General features: G+C 37.5%; 1 pseudogene; it reads right to left on the reverse strand.

Annotated features, from left to right (window-relative positions):
- Window positions 1-7003: 7003 nt before the first annotated feature.
- On the reverse strand, window positions 7004-7753 carry LOC116071016 (annotated as a pseudogene).
- Window positions 7754-9646: the final 1893 nt, after the last annotated feature.

The raw sequence follows: 9646 nt of genomic DNA on the forward strand, positions 1-9646 counted from the left end.
GAACATTATAATTGACTAATTTAAAGACCTATGCTCCATTAAATTAGGAAATTTAAAAGAAATGGACAAAAGCCAAACCACCAACATTAAGCCAAGAAAAAAGCAACACTTTAAACAAATTTAAACAGACTCATCATGAACAAGAAGATCAAAACAGAAATGGAAAGCCTTCCAAGCTTAAAAAAGGAAAGGAAGAAAGAAAGAAAGAAAGGAAGGAAGGAAGAAAGAAAGAAAGAAAGAAAGAAAGAAAGAAAGAAAGAAAGAAAGAAAGAAAGAGAAAAAGAAAAAAGAAATCAAAGCTCAGGCCCAGGTGATTCACAGCCAAACTCTACCAAGCTTTAAAAATGTATCTACAACTAGTATTTCTTAAATTATTCAAAGGAAAAAATAGAAGGGGCATTCCCACATTCCTGCTATAAAACCAGTATCACTTTAATACCAAAACCAGTTAAAGATACACACAAACCAGAAAAAGAAAAAGCAGAAAGAAAACAATAGACAAATATCCCTGATGATGATACAATCATAGTTTCTAGATATGGCAGGCACCCATGAAATTTCAACCAGTTAGTTGTCCAAAACAGGCCTGAATGTTGGCACCAGCAGTTGACATGTGAACATGGATGGGGGAAATTTCATGAAGTGCCACTTTTTTTTTATTAGATATTTTCTTTATTTACGTGTACATTTCTCCATTCCCAGTTTCCCCTCCAAAAAACAAAGAAACAAACAAAAACAAACCCCTGTTGCCTCCCCACTCCCCATGCCTGCCACCCCACCCTCCCCCACTTATTGGCCCTGGCATTCCCTACACTGGGGCACAGAACCTTCACAGGGCTGAGGTCCTCTCCTCCTATTGATGATCAAATTGCAATCCTCTACTATACACATGCTGCCAGAACAATCAGACCCCTCCATGTGCAGTCCTTGGTGGTTGAGACCCTGGGAGCTCTGAGGGTACTACTTAGTTCATATTGTTGTTCGTCCTAAGGTACTGCAAACCCCTCAGCTCCATTGGTCCTTTCTCTAACTCCTTCATTGAGGACCCTGTACTCAGATCAATAGATGTCTGTGAGCCTCTACATCTGTATTAGTCAGGTACTGTCAGAGCCTCTCAGGAGACAGAGCTACATGCAATCAGTGTCTTTTGAAGGAAGGAAGGAACATCAGTTTTCCCCAGGGACGAACTACCTCAAAGGCTATCCAGTCCCAAGTGGACAGGTGTAACACATGTAAGTATGACAATACAAAATGGACTCAGTTAGTTATTACATTATATATATGTATATATATAATATAATAAAATAGATGCATATATATGTATGCATGTATATGTGTGTCTATACATACATTAAATACACTCAGTAACTTGTAAACATATACATGCAAATATACATATATTTATAGCATTGATAATTAAAGATGACATGAATTTTAGAGGGAGTAGAAGAGCACATGGAGGAGTTGAACGGTAAGAAAGGGAAGTGTAAATACAATACTTGTATATGAGAATTTCAGAAACATTAAATTGTAGAAAATATTAATGTGTGTAAAAACAATAAATAATGCAAACATTCTTCAAGGGACAAGAAATTAAAAGCAAAAGATGATCTATAGTGTATGATTCCTTCTGTCTCTAGTCCTTAAATGGGAAAAACTTTAGTCATGGAAATTACAGCTGTTATTTTGCTGGCTGAGTCTGGGAAACAGAATGATTGCAAAGGGGTATTTTGGTTGCACTGGTGGTCAGAAGGCTTCACAATTGCCAAAAGCAAAAGTATCAAACTAGAAACTTAAATGACTTATATAAACTATACTTCAGTAAACTGAAGAAAAACTAAAAAATAGTAATGGTACATATAAACTCTTAGAAGTAAAAATTATACACACTTAAAATTCAAAGAACTAATGAATTGAGTAAGTTTTAGAGCATCTGCCAAAAATGACTAGAGAGCTGGAAGCTAGGGCAGAATGATAGAGAACTGGAAGCTAGGGCAGAATGACTGATAGAGAACTGGAAGCTAGGGCAGAATGACTGCTAGAGAACTGGAAGCTAGAGTAGAAGGATTCATCCAGAACTCAGACTAAAGAGAGAGCGATTTTCTGTGAGTGGGACAAGAAAGAACCCAGGACCCGAGAGATAACAGAGTTAAGAATACTTGCTGCTCTTGCAGAGGACTGTGGTTTCCAGCACCCACATGAGGTGGCTCACAGGCATCGACAAGTCCAAATCCAGAGGCTTCAATGCTCTCTGACCTCTGTGGGCACTCGCATGCTCTTGGTATACATAAACTCATGCAAGCACATACACGCACATAAATAAAATATATAATAAATAAAAAAACACTTTTAAAAAAGAGACATAAATGACAGATGTCATATATTTTAGGAATAGCATTAAAATAGTTAAATAAATAATAGAAAACAAATATTTTGTGAAATAATGGCTGAGAAGTTGGAGAAATAGTCTGATCACTCAAAAAATTGACTCTGAATGTTAATAGGGCTAATGAAAACAAAACCAACCATACGCATGTTTATGAAATATCAGAACGTAAAGAACATGTGTTTAGTGAACTCAAGAAGAATACAGATGACTATTAAAGAACAGTACCATGCACTAATCATCCAATCAGCATCAACAATAATCCCCAAAGTGTCAAATGATTGCCAATCTTGAAATTTGAACACAATCAGTTTTCAAATGTGAATGACAAATAAAGCCATTCCCTGAAGTTCAAAGACTAAGAATTTACCACTTAACAGTTCATTGAAAGAGCAAATTAGAAAATTCTTTTCTTTAGGAAAAAAAAATGAAAATCCAGAGTAGAGAAAATGGGATCTGAAGGCATTGGTGAGCACAGAGATAGATCGTTACATTTAATTTACCACTGGCCATGAAAAATGACTACTCTGTGGTCTAAAATATTAAAAAGAAAGTTGTTTTGACAAACAAGGTTGGAAATATGTTCCCTTTTAGAGGAGGCAAAACCTAAGCAAATGAATAAATAACAGATTCTGCTGAAAAATTTGTACTGAAGCATGTTACCAAATCGAGTCTATGTAATACACAATGTGGAACTCAACTACATCTGTCCAACAAATGTCATCAGTTTTTCCCTTTTTAAAAAAAATAATTATACTCATTTACATTTCAAATGTTGTCCCCCTGCCTGCTTCCCACTTCCACAGCCCCCCCACCTCATCTCCTCTCCCCTTCACTTCTAAGAGAGTGCTCTCCCTTCTAGCACTTCCCTTCTCTAAGTCATCAAGCCTCCACAGGACCTCACTCATTCCCTCCCACTGAGCATAAAAGGTAGTCCTCTGCTACATACATAGCAGGGGCCACAAACCAGTCCATATATGCTCTTTGGTGTTGGCTTAGTCCATGGGAGCTCTGAAGGATCTGGTTAGTTGATACTGTTGTTCTTCCTATGAGATTGCAACCAACCCCCTTCAGCTCCTTCCCCTAACTCTTCCTTTGAGGTTACCAGGCTCAGTTCAATGGTTGGCTGTGAGTATCTGCATCTGTCTTAGTCACATGCTGGTAGAACCTCTCAGAGGACAGCCATGATAGACTCCTGTCTGCAAGGACATCTTCGCCTCAGCAATAGTGTCAGGGTTTCATGTTTGTGCATGGGATGGATCCCAAGTTAGGGCAGTCTCTGGATAGCCTTCCCTTTAGTCTCTGCTCCATTTTCTTGTCCCTGCATTTCCATTAAAGGGAAAGAATTCTGGGTCAAAAATTTTGAGATGGTTGGGTAGCCTCATCCCTCAACTGAGGGCCGTGTCTATCTACTGGAGGTAGTCTCTTCAGGTTCTGTCTCCTGGCTGTTGGGCATTTTGGCTAGTGTCATCCCCATTGAGTCCTGGAAGCTGCTCACATCCCTAATATCTGGAACTCTCTAGTGATTCCTTGTCACCTTCTCCACACTGCTGTATATTTCTATCCATTCTCCTGCTTTTTGGGCTTCTCTCCTGTCTCCCCCATACCTGATGCTGCCCTCCTTTTTGCATCCTCTTCTCTCCAACCCAGGACCCTCCCTCTGCTTTCTGTGATTATTTTCTTCCCCCTTCTAAGTGGGATTGAAGCATCCTCACTTGAGCCTTCCTTCTTGTTAAATTTCATATGGTCTGTGAGTTATATCATGGGTATTCTGAACTTTGGGGCTAATTTCCATTTACTAGTGAGTACATACCTTGTATGTCCTTTGGGGTCTGGATTACCTCACTCAGAATGATATTTTCTAGTTCCATCCATTTCCCTGCAAATTAGGTGATGTCCCTGTTTTTAATAGCTGAGTAGTATTCCATTATGAAAATGTACCACATTTTCTGTATCCATTCATCTGTCATGGGACATCTGGGTTGTTTTGAGTTTCTGGTGATTATAAACAAGGCTACTATGAACATGGTGGAGGATGTGTTCTTGTAATATTGTTAAGCATCTTTTGGGTTTTGCCCAGAAGTGGTATAGCTAGGTCTTCATTTAGAACTATTTCCGATTTCCTGAGGAACCACCAGATTGATTTCTAGAGTGGTTGTACCAGTTTGCAATCTCACCAGCAATGGAGGAGTGTTCCTCTTTCTCCACATCCTTGCCAGCATCTGCTGTCACCTGCGTTTTTGATCTTAGCCATTCTTATTGTTATAAGGTGGACTCTCAGGGTTGTTTTGATTTGCATTTCCCTAATGACTAGGGATATTGAACATTTCTTTAGGTGCTTCTCAGCCACTGGAGATGGCCACTTGAGATGGAGATTCTCACTTGAGAATTCTCTGTTTAGCTTTGTAGCCCATTTTCAATTGGGTTATTTGGTTTTCTGGAGTCTAACTTCTTGAATTCTTTGTATATTAGCCCTTGATCAGATGTACAATTGGTGAAGATCTTTTCCCAATCTGTAGGTTATCGTTTTGTCATATTGACAGTGCCCTTTGCCTTACAGAAGCTTTTCAGTTTCGTGAGGTCCCATTTGTCAACTATTGATCATAGGGCCTGACCCATTGGTGTTCAGTTCAGGAAATTTTCCCCTCTGCCAATGTGTTTGAATAGCACTTTAACAATATTTGTTCAAGGAAATAGTAACTAACGTGGTCATTATTAAAATAGTATTTTCTCTGGTTCCAAAAATAAGCCTTAATCAAATGGCATGATTTGGAACATAGATATAGAGCAGTACAGTAGAACCCCTTGAGAGTATATCTGCAGCATGATGTAGCTATAGATGTTACTATAGACTGTAAGTATGCCTATCATTTAACTACACAAACTTTCAAATCATTTTTAAAATTGTTTAACCATTTTTGTTATGTCTCTTTTACTTTTACATTTCTTAATAATTTTACCTTACTGTTTATTAATTTGTTGAAATTTCATACACTGTATTTTGACCGTATTCATTCTCCACTCCTCTCCTTACCACCACATCCACTCCTTCCCTTCCAGGCTCATGTCCTCTGCCTTTTTAAAAAAAAATTTTAAAAAACCAGAATAATTTTTTTGCTACCCATATATTCATAGGCATAGGCCTATCAACTGTAGTATATGTTGATTTACTATGGTACACACCCTAAAAGAAAACAGATATTCTCCTCCATAAACCATCAATTATCTAACACTCCTCAGGCAGATCAGTTAGAGGTGGAGTGATCAATTAGAATGTATGCTGGCTTGATCCTGTGAAGGTCTTTTGCAGACAAATACTACAGTTGTGTGTTCATTAGTTCAATGGTCATGGGCAGAGGTCATTGCCTATGACATCTTTCTATTGCATTTTATATGATGGTCTCCATGCCTTTGAAGGATGATATAAATGTCCCACTATGACTGATAATTCCATTGACACTTATTCTTTGTTCTGTGACTACCTGTGAATTCTATGTTAACCACTATCCACTGCACAAAGAAGTTTCTCTAATGAGAAGCTTGATGTGGAGATGTCTCCTACACCTGGTATTAGGCTTTTTAATTTGGCCACATGGAATAATGTATATTCAATAATATATATAATGACTAAATATTGATAGATTGATTGATTGATTACATATCCCATAATATATACTGTTGTCTGTGAAAGAAGTAGACACTTTGGTGATGAATGAATGCAATTCTACAGGGTATGGAATGAGAAATCTGGAGTCATAAGGTACATGTGTGGTGAGCTTTCACAGACACTGCCAGTTCTATAGGTCATTATAGTAGCATTCTCTTCCACTAACAAGATCTGTGAATTCTAATTGCTCTTGATTCTCACCAATATTTTTCCCCAGAACTTAAAATTGGGGTCATTTTATAGGTTAATGTTATCATCTCAGAATTATTCTAATTTTCATTTCTTACCTTGTTAGTGAGATGGAAGTGTTTTTGTTTATTTATTGGCTGCTTGAGCATCTATTTTTATGAAGTGCCTTATATTTTCTTGTATTCTTTTTCTTATATTTCTTATATACATTTTCTTGTATTTTGTCCATTCTTTAATACTGTGTGTGAGTGTGTGTGTGTGTGTGTGTGTGTGTGTGTGTGTATGAACTTGGAGTCAGACATTCAAAGCAAGTACCACTGATCCTCTGCCCTGTCTTGTTTTTTGATGTGAAAGAGTTCTTTTATACTTTATACATATGGGCCTATATACATTGGAACAGTTATCTTCTATTGTTTAATCTTAATAATATGTTCAGTAAGTGTTAGAAATTTAAAAGCTTTTCTATTTAAAATAATTTCAAATTTACAAAAAGTTTACAACAGCAGCAGGAATTCTCATAACAGCTTTATTAGTTACTTTTCTATGTAACTAATGTATTAGCATGATAAACAGGCTGACAAAGAAATTAGAGGAACAACTCCCTTTACAATAGTAGCAAATAATATAAAATATCTTGGGGTACTTCTAACCAAACAAGTGAAAGACTTGTATGACAATATCTTCAAGTCTCTCAAGAAAGAAATCTTGTTGAGGTGTAATAGAGGATGTTCTCCTAGATTTAAGTTTATTTAGGGCTCCATTCACAAAATCTCCAATGCTTTGTCTTCTTTTTCTCTTACATTCACCAGGAGTTTCATAGTCTCCTTCAAAGCCTTCCAGGGATGGAATAGTACAGAGTCCATCAATACCTAACATGGCCAGTATCCTTTCCAGGATAGAATCTGGCACTCGTCCAACAGTCAATAAAAGTCTGCACGACTGCTGCCTGCAGACTTTTTCTCTGTGTTGGCAGACATCTTCCCATGGCCTCTTCTTACCTAAGAGAAACATTCTTAAGAATGTTAAAGAAGTATTTTAATAGTATCAACTGAAGGATCTGCCATAAGACACAACAGCAACAACATAGCTTTATCCCTGTCCTCTGCTCCTAAGTGTTGAGCTTTGAAAAGTGCTTCGTGCAGATCAGCTGGGAGGACAGGCTCTGGCAATTCCTGGAAGAACTGCTTACACAGGCCTGCAACATCACGTGGAAGTGCAGCAGACAGCAGGCTTCCCCATGGTCCAGTTTACTCCTTAGTGCCTTTAGACAAATTCTGCATGCTTTAGCAGAAGAATACAGGAAGTTGTGCTTGTACCTCTTGTTATTCAAGTGGACATCAGGAACACTGTCCACTAGGAACGTCTAGTACGGAAAGGGAATGATGAAGCCCTGCAAATCTTATGTCTTGAATTATTCATGTTTGTTGTCTTGACCCAAAATCAAGAAGGTAATTGGCCTCAGTGGTCTGTGAACACTTACTTTTGTTGGGGACAAAGGGAACTGTCAGCATCGCCTGTGGTTTCACTTGGATTTTGAATTAAAGAAAGTGAATAAAGCAGAATGATGACCAAGGTGCTTCATACATTATGATGTTGAGGTAACTGATTAATCTTAAGCCATACTTCATTTTTAATGGTGATTTGGATCATATTTTATGCAGTATGACAATAAATTTTTTAGAGAGGCATAATTAAACTGGAAAATTTTAATCAAGGTGATTTTTTTCATAAGAAGATGGTTGATTTTAGAATTTGAATTGTTAATGTACCTCTGTACATTTTACTTAGGTAAATATCTGATAGTATTATCATGCGTTTAATTGTTATTTATTTAGACATTAAAAATAGATCCTGGGGGGAGAAAGAAATGGAAGAAGGTGTCAGAAAATGGAGAGATCTCCCATGCTCATAGACTGGCAGAATTATCATAGTAAAAATGGCCATCCTACCAAAGGCAATCTATAGATTCAATGAAATCCCCATTAAAATACCAACACAATTCTTCAAAGTCATGGAAAAAGCAATTCTCAGATTCATCTGGAAAGGCAAAAAAAAAAAAAACAGAATAGCAAAAACAATTCTTAACAATAAAAGAATGGCTGGGGGAATCACCATCCCTGGCTTCAAGCTTTATTACAGAGCAATAGTGATAAAAACTGCATGGTATTGGCACAGAGATAGACAATTTGATGAATGGAATAGAATTGAAGACCTGGAAATAAAACCACACACTTACGGATAATTGATCTTTGACAAAGAAGCCAAAAATATACAATGGAAAAAAGAAAGCATCTTCAATAAATGATGCTGGTCTAACTGGATGTCTATATATATAGAAAAATGAAAATAGACCCGTATTTGTCACCTTGCACAAAGCTCAAATCCAAGTGGATCAGAGGACCTCAACATAAAACCAGATACACTGAATCTAACAGAAGAGCAAGCAGAAAGCCTTGAACTCATTGGCACGGGGGAAAAAAACAGAACTCCAATGGTTCATGTTCTAAGATCAAGAATTGATAAATGGGACCTCATGAAACTGAAAAGCTTCTGAAAAGGACATAGTCAATAAGACAAATTGGCAACCTACGGATTGGGAAAAAAATCTTCACTAACCCCACATATGACAGAGGGCTAATATCCAAAATATATAAAGAAGTCAAGAAGCTAATCACCAAAAAGCTAAACAACCCAATCAAAAAATTGGGGTATAAAACTAAACCGAGATTTCACAACTGAGGAATCATTCCTTTCTCCTTGTACAAAGCTCAAATCCAAGTGGATCAGGGACCTCCACATCAAAGCAGATACATTAAAACTAATGGAAGAGAAAGTGGGGAAGAACCTCGAGCAAATAGGCACAGGGGAAAATTTCCGGAAGAGAACGTCAATAGCTTCTGCTCTAAGATCAAGAATTGACAAATGGGATCTCATAAAGTTGCAAAGTTTCTGTAAGGCAAAAGACACTGTCAATAGGAAAAAATGGCAACCAACAAATTGGGAAAAGATCTTTACCAACCCTATATCTGATAGAGGGCTAATATCCAAGGTATACAAAGAACTCAAGAAATTAGACTCCAGAGAACCAAATAACCCTATTAAAAAATGGGGTATAGAGCTAAACAAAGAATTCTCAATTGATGAACACCGAATGGCTGAGAAGCACCTAAATAAATGTTCAACGTTAGTCATCAGGGAAATGCAAATCAAAACAACTCTGAGATTCCACCTCACACCAGTCAGATTGGCTAGGATAAAAGTCTCAGAGGACAGAAGATGCTGGAGACGTTGTGGAGAAAGAAAAATATTACTTCATTGATGGTGGGATTGCAAACAGGTACAACCACTCTGGAAATCAGTTTGGCGGTTCCTCTGGAAATTGAACATAGTTCTACCAGAGGACC

The sequence above is a fragment of the Mastomys coucha genome, unplaced genomic scaffold (assembly GCF_008632895.1).
Source record: "Mastomys coucha isolate ucsf_1 unplaced genomic scaffold, UCSF_Mcou_1 pScaffold22, whole genome shotgun sequence".
Taxonomy (NCBI): Eukaryota; Metazoa; Chordata; class Mammalia; order Rodentia; family Muridae; genus Mastomys; species Mastomys coucha.